The sequence below is a fragment of the Mustela erminea genome, chromosome 11, assembly GCF_009829155.1.
Source record: "Mustela erminea isolate mMusErm1 chromosome 11, mMusErm1.Pri, whole genome shotgun sequence".
In the NCBI taxonomy this organism is placed as follows: domain Eukaryota; kingdom Metazoa; phylum Chordata; class Mammalia; order Carnivora; family Mustelidae; genus Mustela; species Mustela erminea.
In genome coordinates, this window is record NC_045624.1 from 69,114,713 (window position 1) to 69,138,256 (window position 23,544).

At 37.6% G+C, this 23,544-nt stretch overlaps 1 long non-coding RNA gene across 1 annotated transcript; it reads left to right on the plus strand.

Annotated features, from left to right (window-relative positions):
* The first annotated feature begins 5 nt into the window (after positions 1-5).
* LOC116569255 lies at positions 6-22,640 on the plus strand. Its single transcript, XR_004276934.1, has 3 exons — positions 6-240; positions 2,172-2,249; positions 22,568-22,640. It is a non-coding gene; the product is annotated as an uncharacterized LOC116569255 (long non-coding RNA).
* The last annotated feature ends 904 nt before the right edge of the window (positions 22,641-23,544 follow it).

A 23,544-nucleotide genomic window follows, 5' to 3' on the forward strand; every position in this document is an offset into this window, starting at 1 on the left:
CCTTTAGCCTCCTGCCTTAATAGCGGCTGCGCCTGCGAGGGGGGTCCGGATGCCCAGTGCTCCGGGGTCGCGGGCCCCAGACCGCTCTCCGGGGTCACCGGGTCATGGGCCCTGGCGGGCGGCGGCAGCGACAGGGACATGAGGATGTGAGTAGAGGAGACAAGGGGTCCAAGTTAGCCCAGAAGCGAGTCCTGGGGCTTTCTCATGTCTCTCTGGCCACTACCTGAGCCCAGGTTGGAGGTAACAGAACTACAGGTCACGTTATTCTACTCCCCCCTTCCCCAACAGACCCTTTTCCTTGCCTTTTTATGCCCCCACCGCCCCCCCCCCCAACCAGGTGGATGTGATATTCCTGGCGTCTGGTCAGTCTGGCTGATCCCAGACGCTTGCCAGGTGTTGAAATTGCTGATAGCCCAAGCACCCAAACCCACGAAGAAGACCAGTCAGCTCTTAAACTTACTTTCTTGGCCCATTTCTCTTGAAACTTAAAAAAAAAGAAAAAATTGCCCAGTTCCAGTGGGCGAAGGTACACCAAAGTACAGAGTAGAAGGTACAGAATGAGCCTAGTTTGGTGTAGGTGTTGAGGGGAAAAGATCCTCGCTCTTCATTTGTATTTACGTAAGGGTTGGCTGGGTGGATGCGCCAAACATTAAAAAGTGTGCTCACATGACAATCATTCCTGCTCCTGAAGTTGGTTAATGTTTTGTGGTTATCGATAAAGCAAGCATGCCTGTGCTTTAATTGTTAGCCCTCACCCACTTTTTTTTTTTTTTTGGTCTCTCCTGTGCTGCCCTCCAGATGCAAATGGTTATTTACATTGCTTTCCTATCTATTTGCCTTGTTTAAAGTGAGTCACTGGTTAGGTGGGGTGTTTTCAAGTATTCTTTACAACTTTCCCATTTAGCCATTCCTGAACTTGTGTTTATGAACCCCTCTTAAAATTATAGAATGTAAGATTTGAAGGGACTATTGAGATCTTGTCATCCCAACTCTTTTCATCCAAGAACTCCTTTTATTATGTTTTCATCCGTGGACCCCATATCTTGAAAGATTTTGTCACTTAAATGAAATCACATACATCACTGTCATGGATGTAATGCTAATAAGCAATAAAGTTAAATAAGTGTACAAACACTAGGCACTGTTCCCTGGAAATGGTCGCTTAATTTTGGCTGTCACTCTTCTGATCCAAGTTTGATCACATGCTGGAGGAATTAAATCAGATATTGTAAAAACCAGATAAATAACTCTGCTAACAGCATATGGTCCGCCAATAACATCCTAGCAATTTCTATGATGTCATCAACAGCAAATTAGAATTTCTGATCAGCGTGTGATAACCAGTGTTGGCCCGCAGGATTGATTTAATGCCTGCCAAAAGTAAAGAAACTTGACATTTTATTTAATTGCAATTTCCAGAAGGCTTTCTGAAATATTGTAAATAGCTTGTGGACTTCGTTCTTCCTTCCCCCTAGTTTAAAGCTAATCCCTCTCCTCTGCTTTAAATCTCTTCCCATCCCTTTTCTTGGGGTGTTGATGACTCCCATCAGTCATCCCTATGTCAATCGTCCTCTCTGTGTCTTCTTTAAGTTCTCCCTCTCTCCTGGCTATTTCCCTTCTACCAATAAGTTTCTCTTTTTAATGAAATATATTCATGGACTATTTCTGTGTGTTTACTGCTGCATTTCTCTTTTTTCTGTGACAAGTATCTAGAAAGAGTAATTGACTTTGAGGTCTCCACTGGCTCCACTGCCTTTCTCCCTTCTAAATAACTCTCAAATATGAGGTCTGTGCTCTAGCCTCTTGCTGTTGCCTTGGTTAAGGCATGACTTCTTGCCTGAATTTCCTATTCCTTTCACTCATCTTCCTCAATTCTGGCTCAAAAATCCAATCTTACTGCCATACCTCTAACCAGACTGAACTTTTCAAAGCTCAAATCTGTTGATGTTAAAAACTAGATAGCGGTTCCATGTTGATTTGCCTACCCCTAAACCATCCAGAATGTTTAGTAATGCTCTGCAGGTTACCTCACCCCCTAATAATCTGATAAAAAGAGAAATCATCTGATAGGAACACTTACAGATGTGCATTACTTAAAAACAAAAACAGAAACAACTACAACATTTATCCCTCTTCTTCTAACCAAATATCTATTTCTCATTTTACCACAGGAGGTCATGGGGATAAAGAGGACAAAAAAAGGAGACGAAATGGAGCAGCCAGAACAGTAGGAGGAGCACAATTTTGAGGTGAGAATCTTCTGGTATAAACTGTTTGTTTCACTGTATCCATTCCTTAGTTTATATTGATCTAATTTTTTATTGTATAATTGACATCTAACATATTAATCTTAGGTGTGCAATGTAATGATTTGACATTTATATATATTTATATATGAAGTATTACACAATGATCAGTCACCATACATAATTAAAATATTTTTTCTTGTGATGAAAACTTTTAAGATCTACTCTCTCAGCAACTTTGAAATACCCAATATGGTATTATTAACTATACTTCTTTTCAGATTTGAAAAATTCCTCCCTTCTCTTCCTAAAGCTGCCTCTTTCATCTGTGTCTTGGTATATCTCTATTTGAGAACTTGGTCTCATAAGTTTCCCTTCTTTATTTCTATCTTCAATTTATTCCTCTTCACTGTTTGCCCTACATATAAGCTCAAATGTTTCCAACTTAAAACACTTTTCTTAACTCACTACACAATCTCTCTTCTCCCTATCAAACTTCTTTTTTTTTAATTATTATTTTTTTAAAGATTTTATTTATTTACTTGACAGAGATCACAAGTAGGCAGAGAGGCAGGCAGAGAGAGAGAGGAGGAAGCAAGCTCCCCGCCAAGCAGAGAGCCGGATGTGGGGCTTGATCCCAGGACCCTGAGATCATGACCTGAGCCGAAGGCAGAGGCTTTAACCCACTGAGCCACCCAGGTGCCCCCCTATCGAACTTCTTGAAGGAACAATCTGTGATTACCCTCTTTTCTTTCATTCTTTTCTTCTCTTTCTTTTCTTTCCTTTCCTTTCCTTTCCTTCCTTTCTTCCCTTGCTTCTTTTTTCTTTCTTTCTTTCCTTCCTTCCTTCTTTCTTTTCTTTCTTCCTTTCCTTTTCTTTCTTTCCTTCCTTCCTTCCTTCTTTCTTTCTTTTCTTCCTTTCTTTCACTGCTTAATTGATTTTTAAGAACTTGAAAACTGACTCGTACTCCTATAACTTTACTTAAATCACTTGTTCAAATGTCAACCACATCCTAAATGACCAAATCCAATATCTTTATTCTAGCTTTATCCTTCTTCCCTGAGCAGTGTTGTTGGAATATTTGCTTTCTTAAAATCTTTTCGTTTTGACTTCTATGACATTACAGCCTTTTCTCTCTCCTTTCTCACGCATCTCCAAGAAGAATCCTCTTGCTTTTTCAAATCCTTATATGTAAGTACTTTTCAGAGTTTGCTTGTTTGCTTACTTTTCTTCTTGGGAAACTTATGTTGCAAGTTGGCTTCAACTATCACTTTGGATCCATGCATGCAACTTAGATTCCTCTCATGTGCCCTAGACTTTGTTCATATATCTCAGGGATAGCTTCACTGAGTATCTCCTGGTACCTTAGATTCAATGTGTTGGAAACCAGTTTTGTATAACTTTGAAACCCATTCATTCTATTATGTTTACCATTTAGTTTACTGACTCTACTGTCTTCAAGTCATGCCTCCTAATTTTTGACTCATCTTTCTCCTCTGCCTTAGCAAGTATGGGTTTTTAATTGGGTGTGTGATCACAGATGAGCCATTGGAGAGTCAGAACAAAGTACTAAAACTTCTATTTCTAGTGAATTCCTGTTAAAAATGATTTTAAAAGATAATTCAGGTGATAAAAACAAACTTCACTTAACACCTTGGGAAATGGATAGCTCCTTTCACAGAATTGCAAAATGTGGTGGAAGACAAGGAATATTTATTGGATAAAAAAATAAAGAACCAAGGAAGAGAAAAAGAGACAATATCTAATTGGCTGGCATCACATAGTCAATTTGGGGATGAAAAGAAACAAGAAAATAAGTATAAGGTCCAGAGCTAGCTTGGTGTTTGCATATTGGCTCACTGCATTTCTGGTTAAGTGGGGGCATATACAGAGACACTAAACTTAGATAATTTTTGATTTGCTGATGTGGCATGTCTGGGCAGGAATGGCTTATCATAGATCTAGGAAGTTATTTCCAATATTCCTAACTACAATAAAATAAGGTTTTATTACTATTTCATGTAAGTGCTTTCCTGGTACTCTAACTTGTTCTGTATGTAGAGTCATGTCAAATGCACATGGAGAGGAATCTTGAGGGGAGTGAGGGAATTCACATTTGTGAAGAGATCAGCAATAGCTCACTTGTTGACTTTAAGCATATTGTACCTATAAGCCTAGCAAATGGATTGACAGATTGTATTATCTACTTTTATTTAAACTCACAGAATAGAAGATGACTTAAAAATCCCTATGGTAAATGTGAATTGAAGATGATTCTAATTATGAAAGCACTAGCAAATAAGAATGTATAGAATGGAATCTTCTGCTAATAACAAGCTCTTCATCAACTACATTACTTGTTTTTAAAAAAAGTCTATCATATACACACATATAGATATATCAGATATATACATAGATTATGTGTCATCCATGACATACATAGACATGGATAATTTAATTCTGTAAGAAATCAGAAAAAATTTTGAAGTTATCCCGATTATTTGAAATGAGAATTTACATTTGCTCATTGTAAACTACAGATCTTGCTATAAATCTGTGGTGCTTGGAGGTGAGTTACTACTAATATAAAGCCATGGAAATTAACAAGACATTTAGAAGTTAAGCATCCAAACACGAATTAAACCACTGTCTTTAAGACCAAAAAAAGTTTGTGAGCACGTATGAATGTTTCAAATTACATGCATTATATTAGTTTATTAATAGACCAGTACATTTTTTATGACTAAATACATATGCATTAGTTGGAGGGGTGTATGCTCAAATTTTTTTTTTTTTTTTTTTTTTTTTTTTTTTAAAGTGTTTAATGGATGTTGTATGCTCAAATTTTAACGAATATTGAGTGCACAGTCAAAAACCCCAAATCACTTAATTAGTGATTTACCGTATGCTGCTTATTCTGGCTTCCTTAGGCTCTTTCCTTCTCCCAGAATGCTCTGGTTCAGGCTCCAACCTGACCATTGCAATAGATTCCTAGTGCTCCTTTTTCTAATAGCTCACTTTTTCAGTCTCTCTCTCTCTCTCTCTCTCTCTTTTTCTTTTGCTAATTGCTGCTAGAATTATTTGTCTGAGGCTTCTGTTTGGTCTTGTCATTTCCCTGCTTAAAACTTTGGGGGTTCCCTGTCAGTACACACAGAATTCCCATACTCTTACATTGAGGGTTGTCTGTGGTTTGGCCTAAACCACCATGTCTTCTATTTAGCTCTCATTTCCTTCAACCATGCTAAGCTACAAGCCAGGAACATTATATATCTGTCACCTTGCTCCTCCTCTAACCTTTGCTTAAAATACTTTTTTTCCCTGCACCTCACATTCTGCTTGTTTAAAACCTGTCTTCTTTTTTCCCTACTTCAGCTCTGTTGAGGAGAGACTGACAGAGACAGTTGTTTATATTTCTAGTGTTCAGTGTGATGATTTGATCTATGCAGACTGTGAAATGATTACCACAATCAGAAGAATTTTCTCCTTTAAAGACTGCCCCATTTTGTCTCGTCCATGAAGTAAGCCTATGGCTCCTATAACTTTCCTTTCTCGGATTTCTCATGGTACTTTGTTTCTGTCTGTGCTTAAGTATGCACCCAGCACAGGCGCCCTCTAATCAGAACAGATATCTTCTGTGCTTGTGCAGATTTTGTGTATTGGGAAATTATCAGCTCAGTCTTTTGGGATACATCCCACTGTGCTTTATAATCTATTCAGTTATTATGTTTATCTTTGTCTTCTTCATTCCCCTCCTTCTAGATTTTATGCACTGGAGCACAGGGAGTTAGTATTTTTTGTATTTTGTAGAGAAAACTTGTGAAAGACTTAGAAACGGTCCAAGATATTGTGGTTGTCTTCAATGGGAAAGTGGGCATTGTCCAGATTATCTGCTTCTATCGGGTCTCTGAATCTTTTATTGTCTTTGAGTTATTTTACATTGCTCTAAGTTATATAATACTTATAGTAATGCAAATTATTTTTGTCCATAGAAATGCAAATTGTATCTCATTGGGATTCAGTTGATTATTGCTCTGTGGATATTGAGCAGTTTTGAAGTTTTACATTTGTTAAGCAAATTTATTTCACTATTCCTAATGCCATATATGTGTGGTTCTTTTAATTCTCCTTTGAACCAATTGTAATATCTTCTGGTTCCTTCATTAATTAATGAATTAAATAAAAACTTAGACACATGTTCATTTTATATCTGTATGAAAGTCATGCTGTATCCTCTTCTAAAAATTATCTTTTGATACATGAATATGCCTTGAACTTAATAAGTAATTAATGTTTCTTAAATCTAAAGTAAGTTCATTTAATGAAGAACGTTCTTGAAAATTGATACACTTTTCTTCTAAAAAAAATTTTGAGACTCTGGAATCGATAAATATTTTCCAAACTGAATTTTGGCTTGTTTGGACAAGTGAATAATTTTCTATGGTAGATTTAAAACTTACTTTTATTACAGTGAATTCGAATATTGGCATTTGGATTCTGAAGTTGAGTGTATCCAAAACAAAACTCAAATATCCAATCTGTGTTTACTCAAGTATTCAAAAACTGATACAAAAAAGAATAAGAAATTCTAAACTATTCCTCAGTTACCTTATCATATGTTTTTAGTTGCATTTTTTTGAATCTGGAAGATTTCACCTTGGAAAAAATTATACAGAAATCTCAGTAATCATTTGGAAGTTGTATAAGGTAAAAGTTTCAAACATGATATTATAGTCTTAAATATAACAAACGTATTATGAATGCACCTTATGTTTACATCTATCCTTGTGTTCAGATTGAGAGATGTGTGAGAGGCAACCTCAGGTTTCTGGGCAGATTTTTGTCTAAATTCTCCACATACCGCAGTTGTGTTGTCTTTCTCCCACTTTTCCAGCTTCTGTCTTCTTTCCTACTGCTCCAATTGTAGTGTTTTCAAATGTCTGTACTTCTGAGAAAGTGCTTTACTACCTGTCCTTAGATTCTCATTTACTTTCCTGGTTTCAACAAGGGTAAAATCAGAGGAAATGAGAAAAAGGTGGACAGATTAGAGACAAACTTTAGAAGTAAAATAGACAACATTTGCTGATGGTTTGTATGTGGGAGACGAGGAGGAAGAACCAAGTGTGACTTCTGTTTCTGGCTTGAGCAACTAAGTGGTGGCTTCAGGGATCATTACCAACATGGGGGAGACTGAAGTGGCAACAAGCTTAGGAAAGATTATCATAACATTGTTTTCAGTGTCTTCTTGTTTCCACTGAAGTATGTTTACAAATTGAAACCCAGAAAACATAGTACATACTAAATTTTCATGTGTGAAATTCTGCTGCACCCACCACTCTCAAACACCCTTTCTCTAGGGCAGAAAAAAAATGCATCTCCCACTCCATTCCAAGTTGTACACTTTTTTTTTTCCAGGTGAAATCAACATTTTTTGTGTAAACAGTTTTTAAAAATAAACTGGGGAGAGGGATGGTAGTGTAACAATTATTTTGTCCTATGTCTTCCTCAAAGGCTAAGACAAATTCTCCTTTCTGTAGAAGAGTTGTTTAAATTAGCTGGAAATTCACAGTTCACTGCTTTTTAAAAGGCACCTTGTCCCTTAGGGAAGGAGAATATGAATATCTCCCACTGTTTCTAAGGTGAAGGATGTTAACCATTGATCAGATCAGAATGGAGCAGCTTGATGGGGAGAAAAAAACACTAAACGACCTGCCTGGTTTCACAGCCTTCTGGCCCAAATGGTACTGACATTTTCATTAAGCAGGTTAAGGAAAACAATAGAGGTTAATTAACTTAGTGGTGTTTCAGCTGAAATGGCCAAAACTGCCCTAGGCCTCAGGTAAGTCTAATGTTGTTAGTAGCATCCTGGCCTTCCACTTTACACTGTATCACCTTTGAAGGTCCGTAAACAAATTAGAATCGCTTTTTGTGTGGGGCTGTGTAGCTCACAGGGATGTGTGAAAATGTATTAGGTAACGTCTGTAAAGCACTTTAAATGATTTATTCTTGAGCCAGTTTTTCCTAAGGGATACTTTGTCTCACAGGCTTCTAATTGCCATCTAGCTAGATGATGAAGAGCAATCTTCAACGAAACACTTAGTGGGTTGCAGGAGATGACTCATAGATCTTTTACTCTATGCACACAGAACATATACTTACATTTCCCATCATGAAATTCTGCCTTTTTAACTATCATATTTTTCTTTTTGGTGACATTTAGATATCATTTTTGGTTTGCAGAAGTGGCAGGTCTAACTTTGTGGTCGTTAGGAAAAAAGTTTTTACTACGGGGGTAGAATAATGTACAAGAGCGTAGGTTTTGAAAGAATGTTCAGGGTTTGACACCTGGCTTCACCATTTACTAGCTAAATAATGTGGCAAATCATTTTGCCTATTGAACTTCAACTTTCTTACTTGTAAAATGAAGATAATAATACCTATCATTCAAGATTGTTTTTATGAGTAATGAGTAATGTATAGTTTTTGACACTTAGGTGATGATGCTCAGTAAAAGATTCTTTCTTCTTTCAAAGTTCCTTGTCACTGGTAAATTCACAAGCCATTGTTCTTCACTTTGCTCTCTACCAGTCAATATCTATCACTTAAGGTGTATGTCACAGAGACTGGGTGTTTAATAGAAAATAGTAAAGCACAGATACCTTCCTTTAGATGATAATTAAATAATACTTGATTTAATCTGTTAAGTGGTACCCCAGTACATTATTGAAAGGTCCTGCCACCCACCTTTTTGCTTTATTTCAAATTTTAAATAATTTTGCTTAATAATGTATTCTTTTGATCATAAATAACCTTTAGAGGCTGTTTTTGATCACACAACACACACACACACACGTCTGGTTTTATTGTGTTTGTTTACATAGTTCAGCAAAAGGTATTAACTAACCATATGTGCCTCCTTGAGCATTCAGTATTGAGCAGCTATACAGGGCAAAGAACTAAATGCTGCTGAATAATTTCATTAAGGGATATAGGATTCAGTCATTTAGAAGCATTTTTTTTTTTTTTTTTACCTCCTGTCCCAAGATTTCATCTTCATTGCTTATTGATTCCGGAGAATTCCTTTCTATTTGAAGTCCCAAATACTCTAGTTCTTGTCTAGCCAGTGAGTGATGCTGCCTATGATCTGTGAAGCTTTAACCAAAAAACAGGTATCAGACCAGTGTTCTTGGGTGATACCTGGTTTATGGTTTCTTGCTTTTACACATGAAGTATACTTGCTCCTTAATGATGGAATTTTCATAACTGATAAAATGTCACCTGTTTTCATATATGACTCTCCGGTTAGGACCTTGTGTGATGGTGTCACAACTGAAGGCAGTAAAAACTCTCTGTTGGGGTAACACAAAATTTTTTTATAAGAATTTGATACTAGTGAAAGGAAAACCGTTTCTTATTAATTCTATGCAGGTAACTTTATTTTGATCTAAGATATAGAGGCTCAGTATACACAATTGGTTTTAAATTATGAAGGAAGCACTGAGTCTTAGAAGCTATTTTTAAAACATTTCACTTGATGTTGAGAGTTAGAGAGTTAGAGATAAGTTACCAAGTAAAAGAAAGGACTTCTTCATACAAGTATCAGAAAATAGATAACAAATAACTACCATCAGTATTCCAAACCAAGGATCTATGATTAAATTTAGTTTGTTTTGTTCATTTATGTATTTATTTCTTGTTCTGCTACATCTTGGGTCATCAGGCTGCTTTTGTGAAGTCATCTGCTTCTGAAGTAGAACAGGTCTTGGAAATCCCAACCATTCCCACATATACCTGACAACTGCGCAGGCAGTGTTATCTTTATGCTCTAGAGTTGCAACTCCTGAGCCAATTGTTGATATCAACAGTTAAAAGAACACAGTACAGTCCTTTCTGTGAAATTCTGAGATTGTCTTTCTTTGGTGAAGATACAAATTTAACTTCCATACCTTTTGGCAAGTTTCAGAAGATAACAGAAATCACAAGACTAAGTGATTACGGTTATTTTACCATGGTAATGAACAATGCCAAAATTGAAGTGAATACAATCTGTATTGAGTGCAGGACATAATTTTTTGTAATAATATGATTAGTATTTTTCCCAGGAATAAGATTGTATTATGATCAGTGAGAGCGCTGACAGATCTCCAGGACCTTTTTATTCATTCTGTTGTATGTACAATCTCAGAAACATGTATGTGAGTCTTATTTTATCTATAAAACTTACCTTTTATTTTGACTGCTATTTTGATTAGTTCTTATAGTAATGTTGAGCTAATCAAGGAAATACAGAAAACAACTATTTGGGGCATCACTTCTTTTATAAGGCAAAACAACAAATCTTCATGAACTTCTAGGATGCTTATGGGAAATTTTCAAAGAAGTTTTACATGAAAAGGATTTTTACAAGAAAAATCCTGAAATTTTAATATTTCCAAATCTGGGATATGATCATGGGAAAGCAAAATCAAAAGAGTTATCAGAGCACTTTAGATCACTGATTATGACAGGATCAGGTGTGCCTGAGAAACTATAAGTTGGCTACCTCTTATTCAAAGTGACAATATAGTATTCTAAATGACAAGAAGGTAACACAATTGAAAGGAATCTTAGATATTTCAGAAATGAGGAACTTTATGTTCTTGTTGCTTGATAATCAAGGGCTTAACAAAGTCAGCATAAAATACAGAAGACTGTTTTGATGGGATATGGAATTTCTGCCATGCAGACAGATCACAGAGAATGTGAAAGAATAACTATTTACTATCCCTTGTTAAGAGAAGGACAAATAGTTCAAGATAAACTGTCATTTTAGTATTTAAAAAACCAAATTCTAGTTTAGCATTAATATTCTATCTAGCAATAAAGGATTCATTAATTCCTTGCTTTACTTTTTTAAATTATCTTACAAATAAATCCACCAAAACTGAGTGAACTTTGTCAAAACTTGAATACATTTTATTCTTTTCAGACTCCTAGCTTGCAGTTTGAAACAAATAGTTTGCTTTTTTTTTCTGCCAACTATAACTTTCTGTATCAAATGTTTGTCTCACACAATCCTCTTTTACATTCTGGAATTTTTTTTTTTAATTTTATTTATTTATTTGACACAGAGAGAGAGAGAGAGAGAGATCACAAGTAGGCAGAGAGACTGGTAGAGACAGAGCGGGGGAGGCAGGCTCCCTGCTAAGTAGAGAGCCCGATGTGGAACTCAATCCCAGGACCCTGAGATCATGACCTGAGCGGAAGGCAGAGGCTTAACCCATTGAGCCACCCAGGCGCCCTGGAAGAACCAAATTTTTTAAGACAAAGCTACTGTCCTTTCCTTGAAAACAAAAACACACCTTCCATTGCCTTGTTTTTGGTTGATTGGTTGGTTGTTTAGGATCTCTTTTTTTTCCCCCCAGCATTCCAAGATTCATTGTTTAGGATGTGGAGAAAGGGGAACCCTGTTAAACTGTTGGTGGGAATGCAAGTTGGTGCAGCCACTTTGGAAAACAGTGTGAAGATTCTGCAAAAAATTAAAAATAGAGCTATTAAAATTATTAAATTAATAAATATTATAATAAATATAATATATTTAACATATATAATAAATAAAAAATTATTAAAATTAAAAATAGAGCTATTAAAAATTAAAAATAGACCCTGCAATTGCACTACTCGGTATTTACCCCAAAGATAGAGATGTAGTGATAAGGGCCATATATGCCCTTCCATTGCCTTGTATTCATAGTTATAGTTTTCTGCGACAATTGCTTTGGTCTGGTCTTTGATTACCTCTCTGGATGATAACTTTCAGTCAAATTAGCTAACTTGTATTTCATAGAGAAAACTGGAAGGGAAATGTGGTAGTATCTATGGTATACTTTAGCAAATTGGCAAAACTCCTGAAGGCACACATAAAACTCTCTAGAGTCACATACACTTATTTTTGCATTTTAAATTAGCAAAATGAACGCAAGCATTAACATGACCAACAAATATACCCACTGTAAGAAACAAAAGCATATATATTAAAAATACGTTGAGTGACCACATTTCAGTATTATAGTTCACCTAGAAATTGTCTAAGTGTCTAAGGTTAGGCATTAAATAGCTTCATTTAAGAGTAGCCCAGGATTTTAAACTTAAATAAATATCTTGCTTAAGTGGACATGCTACAACTTAGAGAATCATTTATCAGAATTAAAATTTAAGAATTTAGGCCCTTTATATTCACTTAGCTTGTGAGTGAGAGCTGAGATTCCCTGTATCAATTTGACTTAATAATACTTGTTCCAGGAAATTTTTGCTCAGGAGGATAAAGATATAAACCAATAAACAATTTTACTACTTGCTTTTGGAAATTCCTAAAAAAGCAATTTATCCATATGATTTGTTCATCTGGCCAAACAGCTCTGTTTCCTATCAGGATAATAAATTGCTCCCTTGGCCAAATAGGTAGCTTATAAAAAAAAAAAAAACATTTACTTATTAAGACTCATGTCAAGAAGCAGACCATGCTATATTTCTCAATCCTAAACTATTATGTCAAGGACTGTCCCCCGTGTCAATTAGTTTTCTGTCTTGACAAACTTACCTTCAACCACTTAAGTCCAGATCCCCGAGCCCTATAATTATCCTCCCCTAATTTCCCCATTTTGAGGCATTACTGGGATCTCTCAAGGTGGTGATATCCCTTCCTGCAGTAGGCCTAATGAACTTAGCTTTGATTGATCAACAGAAACTGTGAGTTAATAAATGTGTATTGCTTTAAGCCTAGAAGTTTGTGATAATATTGTCATGCAGCAATAGCAAAGGAATACAATTGCACCAATAAAACCAGTGGAGAATCAGATAGCTATTTTCAAACTGAAAGTTATCAAACTCACCTAGATTGTAAAAGATGCAACTTTATTATATGAACTTGTGACAAAACTGCTTCTAACCTTGAGGTTCCTGTGAGAAATTTTTAAGGCTAGTTTTTCGTGTCCATTTTTTTTTTAATTTTCTGAGAAATTTGGGAATATTAGAGTTACATGAGTGTTTATTTTCCCTTATGAACCAATTAGAATGGAGCAGTTTGGATTTGAGAGACCTTATTATTTATTTACATGTTCCAGAGGTGGGAGAACACACAGTGAGAGGTAAAAGTTTTTCTCAGTTAGAGGCCTGGACTTGCGGGGAGTTTGCAGCTTGAGCTCTTCCACCTCTCCTAGGTTAACAATAAACACAGAACCACTAGTGCAGATCTCAAAGGGATGTTCTACTTTCAGTGAGAGTAAAATGTTTTCTTGACTGAGCTGAGTTCCCACATAACAAACAGACAAACCAAAAAAAAGAGGTTAACAAAACAGATTCTTCATCATCTCTCACCTAAGAGATCCCCATTATGTCCAGACAGAATCACCTAGTGGTTAGATCATAAAACCAGATTCCCAAATACTGATATTATCAGTGAGGAATAACTTGTTGGCTGTACAGCAACCAGACTTACATATATACACAGGGGACTTTCTTGACCATGAAATTAAGACTGGCCCAGTGGTCCAATGCACCCAGTGGTCCTTGGGTCTAGCTGTGGAGGTAGGCAAGATCTGAACAGATGAATAGTCTTGGCCAAGAACCAGCAAAAGGAAACAAAAGCTCCCACCGTGTACTCATAATGATTTAGGCTATTTTAGTATTGACGAGTTTACTTGGGGAGTAGGATGGCCAAAGGGACCATATTACTGATGACCTTGAATGTTAAGAAGTGACAGTGTTATCACTGATGTTAAAATATACTTCTTTTTATTTTTTAAAATATTTTATTTTTATTTGACAGACAGAAATCACAAGTAGGCAGAGAGGCAGGCAGAGAGAGAGGGGGAAGCAGACTCCCTGCTGAACAGAGAGCCAGATGTGGGGCTCGATCCCAGGACCCCGAGACCATGACCTGAGCCGAAGGCAGAGGCTTTAACCCACTGAGCCACCGAGGTGCCCCAAAATATACTTCTTTTTAAAAAGGTAAAATCATAACATCATACAGATATAAAACTGAGTAGATGTTAAAGATTTTATTTAACTTATTAATGAAACTGGTGAGTGTCATAAATTCAAGGGGAAATTATTAAAAAAAGGACATATTCATGAATCAAAAATATTGAATAAAAAAGTGCAAATGGAGGTAAAACTGGCCTCATGGTGCGGGGGGGCGTGGGGGGGGAGAAAATTGACTCCTCACCAGACAGAATTTACACAATTATAGATGATAATTATTATGCATTCTTCTTGGTTATCTATATCTTACAAAATTGTAAAGTAACTCAAGAACTAGAATCAGATACTTGGAACACTATGACTAAATAGTTTGGGGTTTTTTGTTTGTTTTGTTTTTTGTACTGAAGCATAATATCCCCCTACAATGAGACTGACTGACTTGATAATAGAAAGTAGTGGGTCAGACCTGAGATGTGCCTTAGGAATAGAAACTATACAATTTGGTAGTTGCTTAGATGTAGTAAGAGGGAAGGAAGATTCAAAGATCATTCATTTTAAGTGTGGCAGTTGCCAAAGTGGTTAGTGGTTGCTTCATGTGGGCTAGGATAATGATCAGCGTGGCACTGGGGACAACAAAGGGAAAATTAAGGAAATATTTTAATAAAAGATCATTTTAGAAACTCAAGTTCTGTGACAGTCAAAAGAGGCCTTTTGGTTGGAAAAGGGAGGGTTGCCATCCTCTCCCACTATCATTAGACCCTGCTTTTTAATGGTTCCCTCAAGTAGTTCTTCAATCTAAGTAAAGTAGTATGCTTGCTTGGCCTGATAGCCCCTGGATAAGTCCTTTGGCTTTCCATTTTGGAACTGACTTAAAATATATCACCTTATATATTGATTGATGATATATTGGTGATATTGATATATCACCATATGCACTTGATTAGGAAACATTTGTGAACCTGCAGATAAAAATCAGGAGGGAATTTAGGAAAGTCCTGAAATGAACGGAGGAATACATTGCTCAGTATTCTTCTTCCAGTGTGAATTTGATTAGAGAATATTCTGAGTGAAAAAAGAGGAAGAGGGAGAGAAAGAAAAAAGTAGGTGTAGAAATTGGAGAAATATTATCCTCTATTCTAAAAGTTTGGGTGAAAAGGCATTAATATAACCAGGGATCTTTTTCAAATTAAAGATATGAAAAACATGAGGTTTCTTGTCTATAGACATGTTACTGTTTGCTTAGCTTAAGGTCCTTTGAAATTCAGTCCTATGTCAAGTATCTGCTCTAAATTAGTTAACTTGGTGTTCTGGCTTTTCAAAATTTCACCTTAATAAAATCTCCTCTGTTTATCCATACATAGAAATGAGGTAGTCTACTGCTTTGTTCCTTGTTAATGGAAGAAGAGACTGAGGAAAAGAGGAAAGGAGAAAAGGACAAGGGACAACAGGAATGGGGGAATAAGGAAGAGAAAGGGAGAGAAAGAAAAGGAAAATGGGGGGACCCCTGATTGTAGTTATAGTTTGGTCACTAGCTTGTTAATAGCAGTTAGTCTGGTCACTATTGTATTTTTTTTTATTTAAATTTTTTCAGTGTTCCAAAATTCACTGTTTATGCACCACACCCAGTGCTCCATATAATACATGCCCTCCTTAATACCCACCACAAGGCTCACCCAACCCCCCACCTCCCTCCCCTCCAAAACCCTCAGTTTGTTTCTCAGTGTTCACAGTCTCTCATGGTTTGTCTGCCCCTCCGATTTCCCCCAACTCACTTCTCCTCTCCATCTCCCAATGTCCTCCATGTTATTCCTTATGCTCCACAAGTAAGTGAAACCATATGATAATTGACTCTGTCTGTTTGACTTATTTCACTCAGCATAATCTCTTCCAGTCCCGTCCATGTTGATACAAAAGTTGGGTATTCAGCCTTTCTGATGGAGGCATAATACTCCATTGTATATATGGACCATATCTTCTTTTTTTTTTTTAAGGGTTTTATTTATTTATTTGACAGAGAGAGATCACAAGTAGGCAGAGAGGCAGGCAGAGAGAGAGAGAGAGGAGGAAGCAGCTCCCTGCTGAGCAGAGAGCCCGATGCGGGACTCGATCCCAGGACCCTGAGTTCATGACCCGAGCCGAAGGCAGCGGCTTAACCCACGGAGCCATTCAGGCGCCCCTGGACCATATCTTCTTTATCCATTTGTCCATTGAAGGGCATCTTGGTTCTTTCTACAGTTGGGTGACTGTGGCCATTGCTGCTATGAACACTGAGGTACAGATGTCTCTTCTTTTCATATATCTGTATCTTTGGGGTAAATACCCAGTAGTGCAATTGCAGGGTCATAGGGAAGCTGTATTTTTAATTTCTTAAGGAATCTCCACCCTGTTTTCCAAAGTGACTGCACCAACTTATATTCCCACTAGCAGTGTAAGAGGGTTCCCCTTTCTCCACGTCCTCTCTAACACTTGTTGTTTACTGTCTTGTTAATTTCTGGCCATTCTAACTGGTGTAAGGTGGTATCTCAATGTGGTTTTGATTTGAATTTCCCTGATAGCTGATGATGATGAAAATTTTTTCATGTGTCTGTTGGCTGTTTGTATGTCTTCTTTGGAGAAGTGTCTGTACATGTCTTCTGCCCATTTTTTGACATGATTATCTGTTTTGTGTGTGTTGAGTTTGAGGAGTTCTTTATAGATCTTGGATATCAGCCCTTTGTCTGTAATGTCATTTGCAAATATCTTCTCCCATTCTGTGGGTTGCCTGTTTATTTTGTTGACTGTTTCCTTTGCTGTGCAGAAGCTTCTGATCTTGATTATGTCCCAAAAGTTCATTTTCGCTTTTGTTTCCTTTGCCTTTGGAGACATGTCTTAAAAGAAGTTGCTGTGGCCAGTGTTGAAGAGGTTACTGCCTATGTTCTCCTCTAGGATGTTGATAGATTCCTGCCTCACGTTAAGGTCTTTTATCCATTTTGAGTTTATCTTTGTGTACGGTGTAAGAAAATGGTTGAGTTTCATTCTTCTACACATAGCTGTCCAATTTTCCCTGCACCATTTATTGAAGAGACTGTCTTTTTTCCACTGTGTATTTTTTCCTGCTTTGTCAAAGATTATTTGACCTTAGAGTTGTCACTATTGTAAACTTGGGATGTCTTTTCTTATTCTGCGCATGGGGTAGTAATAAAACCCCCAAACTACAACTTTCCTTAGACTCCCGTTATTCTCTCATTATACTATCAATCACTCAATAATCAGCCCCTCACATGTGCCAAACCCTGTACTAGAGGCTGGGGATATGGTAATGAATTAGAACGTTCTTGCCTCTTTGAACTTTTCCTCTGATGGGAGGGCTAAAAATGTACACACATAAGTAAAATATGATTTAATACAGGATGCTTAGTAAGGACCGTTTTCACTGGGTGGAAAATCCTAGGTTGATGGCAATAGCCAAATCTGAGGGTAAAACATGTGCTTAGTATTCCAGATTCTGAAGACAACAGCAAAGAAGTGGGGACAGACATCCCAGAAAGGCTGTGGTTGCTTAAGTTAATTCTCCCAAGTGTCTGGCCATCTCCTCTTTCCATTTTCATTCACTTCTCTTAGAGAGGGGACAGAGAAAGAAAGAATCCATTGCCTGTAGTGAGAGTACTTGGCTTTTCCTCTACTCCATTTGTTTCTACTGTACTTAGCAGAGTTGGGGAGATATCCCCTAAAAGTCAAGTGAATGTTTGTTTAACCCCAAAAGCCAAGAGAGGGGAACTTCAAGATAGCCATCCGAAGAGATCGGGGGTATCCGCAAGAAAGCAAGACTGCATTTGGTTTTCTATTGGGTCAGGTGCTTATGTATGCCTCTCTGATCTGCCTCTCTGCTGTTTTTACATTGCGGAAAAAAAATCAGCAAAAATGGCAGAATAGAGAAAGTGGCCTGTCCTTTCACCTTGGCATGGCAAATATATATATTCCCCAGCTCACATCGACACTATAACTGTAGATGGACTCAAGTTGTCCTCCTGGTGACCTTACCTGGGAGTAGATCTTGACAACCAAGAACTTTGTGGCATACCTCCAGGGTAGCTGCTTTGGGAAAGTTGGGAGAAGTGAGCCAGAATGGGACTGCCTATGCCAGGGATCACTCAGAGTTTTCTGAGGAACTAGCCTTTGAAGGCTTGCTGGAGGGAGAGCATCAAAGGCTAGATAGTGTTACCTAGAGAAGCCTCTGTGACCAAGAGAGAACCATCAACAAACAGACAGTTATGTAAGATCTTGGCTGTATTTTCTTCCTTTTCATCCCCAATTCCAAAAGCCCTAATACCAGAAGAATTAGAGAGGAATAGTGAAGGAAGATGCTGGGAAGAGATATCCTGAGAAGGGGAGTGAGACTTGAAGTTTATAAATGAGCAGGTCTAGATTTTTAATAACTGAAAGTGACCCAACAGCTTTGAGAGCTGCCTGAGTTATTGTTAAAAGGCACGAAAGGAAAATTGAACAGTGCAAGGTTGAAGGCAATGGTTAGAAAAAAATAATGTGTTTTCATTTGTTTTTGTTCATATTTTTCCCCCATAGAGTACTAACTATAAGTGAACGGGTTACAAATGGGTGGGATAATTGTATTTGGGTCAGTGCCATGAAGCCAATGGAGGATTCAGGAGAAAGTAACTCTGAAGGAGGCAGGGAATAGGAGGCTCCCTTAGCTGTGGTGGTCTGGGAAGCTCTTTGGGTTGAAAACTTTCATGAGAAAGAGGCAGTCATTCCAGATTCTGGGATAAAAGTGATAATGTTCTAAGAGAAGATGAAGAAAGAAGGTCAGTGTAGATGGAGTTTAGTAAGTGAGGCTGGAAGTGATAGAAGATGCTTTGGGCAAAGGGCAGAGGCCAACTAACAAAGGGCCTTGTAGGCCTTGGTGAAATATTTTGATGGTGGCTATGCTTTTCTCAAAAAATTTTCAAACATTTTTTTGGCCCTAACCTCCATGTAGATTTGTTAACCTAATTTAACTTAATGGATCACATATACCATATAATTCTAAGTAATTCTGGCCTCAGAGGTAAGAAACTACTAAGACATCTTCCATCTGTGCTCATAACCTCAGGGCTACTACTGTATCAAGACAGTTATGAAAAGTTCCTTTGTGTTATTCCAGGTTTTCTGTCACTCAGCTCTTCATACCCAAGGATTAAATCCTTGCCCATCAGGGGGATGCCTGTACTTAAGTAGTTGTAATTGACGTCTAGATTCTAGATGATATATCTGCTTGTTATAAGATAGAAGTTATGGATTTAAGTGTTGTTATAAATAGTTTATATTAATCATGCCAAAAGAAAGAACAAACTATTAATTTGTTAACATAGAAAACGTATGCAAAGCAAAAAAAAAAAAAAAAAAGAAAACGTATGCAAAGCAATGAAAACATGGCAGCTAAAGGTTCTGCTCTATGATATTTATGATTTAAACCCCCAGAACAGGAAATCTTTCCTCTTGGACTGAGCTTAAAACTCCAGAGATGGAAATATCTGGCAGGAGCAGTATGCATTGTGTCTCATTAGAGTGCAGCTTTTCTGTAACCACATTAAAGAATGCACAGACAGCAAGGGACGTGTGTTTGGCCTTCTTACAGCAATGTTCCTGGCTTCTTCTCTAATGTGAATTACAGACCTCTCAGCACAATTCTTAAACTTCTCCCTGCGACACTTATGCAAATTGTCACTCCGAATCCAACATGATACCTTTTGGTTAATCCTGGGACATTAAGTATTGCAGCTGTCTCATGGAAGAAACCGAGAGAAAAATTTCTGTTCAGTATGGAAATAATTCTATAAAGCTCATGATAGATGAAGGCTTATGAATAGTATATCAGTTATTGCAGTCATCATTATAGGAGTATATTTCCTTGGGTTCTTATGGGAAATTACTTTCTTTGGCACATTCTTGGGAATTATTTCCTGTGTTCCATTAGCTCCGCGGGATGACATCCTAAAATGACGGATGCAGTTCTATTGTTTTGTTAGAGTGCTCTGTAACTGCTCTTGGGGCTCCTTGTTTGAATGCACGTTATATTCTCTTTGAATATTATCTGAGAATATGATTCATAGTTTAGTCTTAATGTTTCCCAAAAAATGACTTAATGAACAAGAAGGAAGCCCATTCTGGTGGAAAGAGTAATAAACAGCAGAGCAGGTAATCCTTGCTCTAGTCCTGATCCCACTGCTGAGCATGTGAACTATGGCAAATTGCTTTAGCCGTAGGGTCTGTTTCTTCATCTATAACTTCTTTTTTGAAATCCCCTTCAGCTTATGTTTTCTGCTCTACTAACATTTTCAGCACTTAGTAAATATTAACTCTGTGACTTAAAATCCTGATGGGGAGACAAAACTGAAGTACAAAAATTATGGGAAAACATACAGTCGAGTACTGACTTCTATAATATGTTCGTAAGGGATATCAGTTGCACGCAACAGAAGTTCATGACTAAGGACAATTGAACTTACTTCAGAAAGTATCAGGGGGCTCTCAAAATTAGTTGGAGGTTAGGTAGAAGGCCAGGCTTGGGAATGGAGAATATTCCAGAGAGTTCTGAAGAGCAGAGAAGCAGGAAGTACAGCCAGCAAAGCACGGCTGAAACAGTCTGGTCAGGATTCTGTTTGAGGGACACTGCTGCATATGACTGTCACCCATTCGTTTTGTCTTTGCCTCACTTGCTAGCTTCAGAGTGTAGGATGAAAACATTCAGTGGGTGACCCTAGGTCATGTGCCCATCCTCCAGCTGTCCTTAGAGTTGGGAACCCAACAGGGCAGGCACCTATAGTTACCCTCCAACTACGATTGTACACTGAAAGGGGAAATTGATCCTTAAGAGGACATTAGAGTGCCTTGAAGTAGAATAGTTAATGATAATTGTCCCCATGTATATCCAATCACAGAGACTGGAGAAGCTAGCTTAGCTTATACTGGAATTATTGAGAAACTTTATGAATAAATAAAAGTTGAGGTCTGTGGAGAGAGATTAAAAATGCTACACCAGGGATGCCTAGGTGGCTCAGTCAGTTGAACGGCTGTCTTCAGCTCAGGTCATGATCCCAGGATCCTGGGATCGAGCCCCACATCGGGCTCCCTGCTCACCTGCTTCTCCCTCTCCCTCTGCCTGCCACTCTGCCTACTTATACTCTCTCTCTGTCAAATAGATAAATAAAATCTTTAAAAAAAAAAAAAGTACACCAAAGGAAGAAAGAAGCAACAACAGCAAACACACACATACACACATACACACAGACACACACACAGCAAAATTTATCTTAGCCACCAAAATTCAATCTGTGGAACTTTCAGTTTTACTTCTAGTCAGCAATATTGCACGTTTTAGTTCTCAGAGACTTTATGTTCACTCCTGGGAAAGAGAACAGTGTAACTCTTAGCACAGTTTATTCACCAAAACCTTGCAAAATTCCATCTGCTCATCAGAGAGCATGCTTCTTCTTTTTCCAAAGGCATCCTGAAAATGCATTTCCGGGACATTGTCCCAAGCCACTGAGACACGGAGGTTCCTCAGTCTCCCCAACCCATTCAGAAAATACCTCATCTTCTATATTACAAAAACAGTAAGCACAAAAATGTATTTAAAAAGAGCTAATACAAAAGATAAGAAATAATACACGTTTGTTACGGTTATCATTAATTATTTATGGGATGTTTTTCCATCTCCCTTTTCACCGGCATTTTACTGATGAATGGAAATAGGATTGTTCATATGGTGATGGCACTGAGAGTTTCTAGCAGCGGAAGCATCCTCTCTTTCCACAGGACTGTGTGGCTGTGGAGGGCAACAGCCAGCCATCCCTGTGTTACCGAGTTTCAAAGGCTATTTATGATCTGTGGACTACACCTAGACTTCTGTGGCTGAGATGTCCAAGTTAAATTTTAATTCCTCTTATAGATCTTATTTCACTTTTCACAGGAAAAGGAAAACACACTTTTTATGGTAGCAACAAGAGTGAACAAATGAAGACCCCCACCTGTCTCTCAGTCTCGACACAATTTCAAATAAACACATAAAACCTCCTTCAAATATAGCATTTTCATGAATATAAACTTGGGGATTTCTCTGTGCTGAGCATGCATATTAGGAACTCAATAAATATTGGTTGATTTAATTCAAAATACATCTAGAAACTGATAGAGAAGTGCTTCTTCATGTTGGCTGTCATGAAATTACATTACTGTTGTTTGTGGTAGTCCTGTGAAGTAGAGCTCTCACTTTTCCCCAGAAACAGTAGGAAAGCAAACAACTCTCTAGATAACATGGGTAAACATGAATAAAATATATTTACAGTATCCTACCTTGATGATGGATTTGCAAATCTGTCTGCTTTCAGATGTTCAAGACAGAGAAAAATTGCACAGGAAAAAAAATCATGTCTCTCCTTATCAAAACCGGTGAAAGTAAACATGTATAGTAAACTGGAAAAATCCTGTAAGTCCAAATATTTTTTAAGTGTTCTCTTTTGTGCATTAGCTTGGTGTTCTTGGTGGTGAGAGGAGGGCAACGATTATCGACGTTCCCTTCTTTAATTTTGTTTTTCTTCTAAAAGTGAAAATCAACAATTGACACAAGTGGGATGAGACAACAACTGAAGTGTACTTTCCCCAGTTAGTTGTAAGGAATGTGTTCTGTTTGTGGTACATTCCTGCACATAAGGCTGACTAGGATGCCAGCAATTGATGGGTTGCTGGGGTTAACATTAGTGCACAGAAGTAATAGAAATGCGAAGACAGGCCCCATCTGTGAGAGGTATGTTGTCAGGGCCAGGCCAGCAGCTGGCTTTCTAGACACCTTACAGAACCCTATAAGAAAGCTTTATTTTGGTGAATTTATCACAATAACTGATCCAGCCCTGAGCTTGTCTAGGCTTGAAGCCCTGAAGTTTTAGTCAAATCAGCGAGAATGGATGCATTTCTCAGTGACACTTTGATGTAAGCCAAGCTCACAGGTTAATATCTAAAATTGAGTGGCAATTTATTAATTTTTAATGGGAAGTATAGTTGTCACACTAACCAGAGAACTCTAGTCTATGACTAGTCCATTCTATTTCTGTAGATAATTATAGCCTGAAACTTGTGTGATGCGTATGAAATCAGAACACAGGGAATTGGTTAAACATTCTTTAACTGTTAACACACTCAGGACACAGTCAACTCTTCTTTTCTCCTTCTTATCTTCAATTATTAGTCATAATGGGCTAAGCTTAACCATTTTAGGGCCGTCTTCCCTCATTTCCCAGCCTTAGGGAGAACTTTAATCCTTCATGTACTGAGTTCAGGAGAATTCCGCTTTCAACTTTTCCTCTTGTGG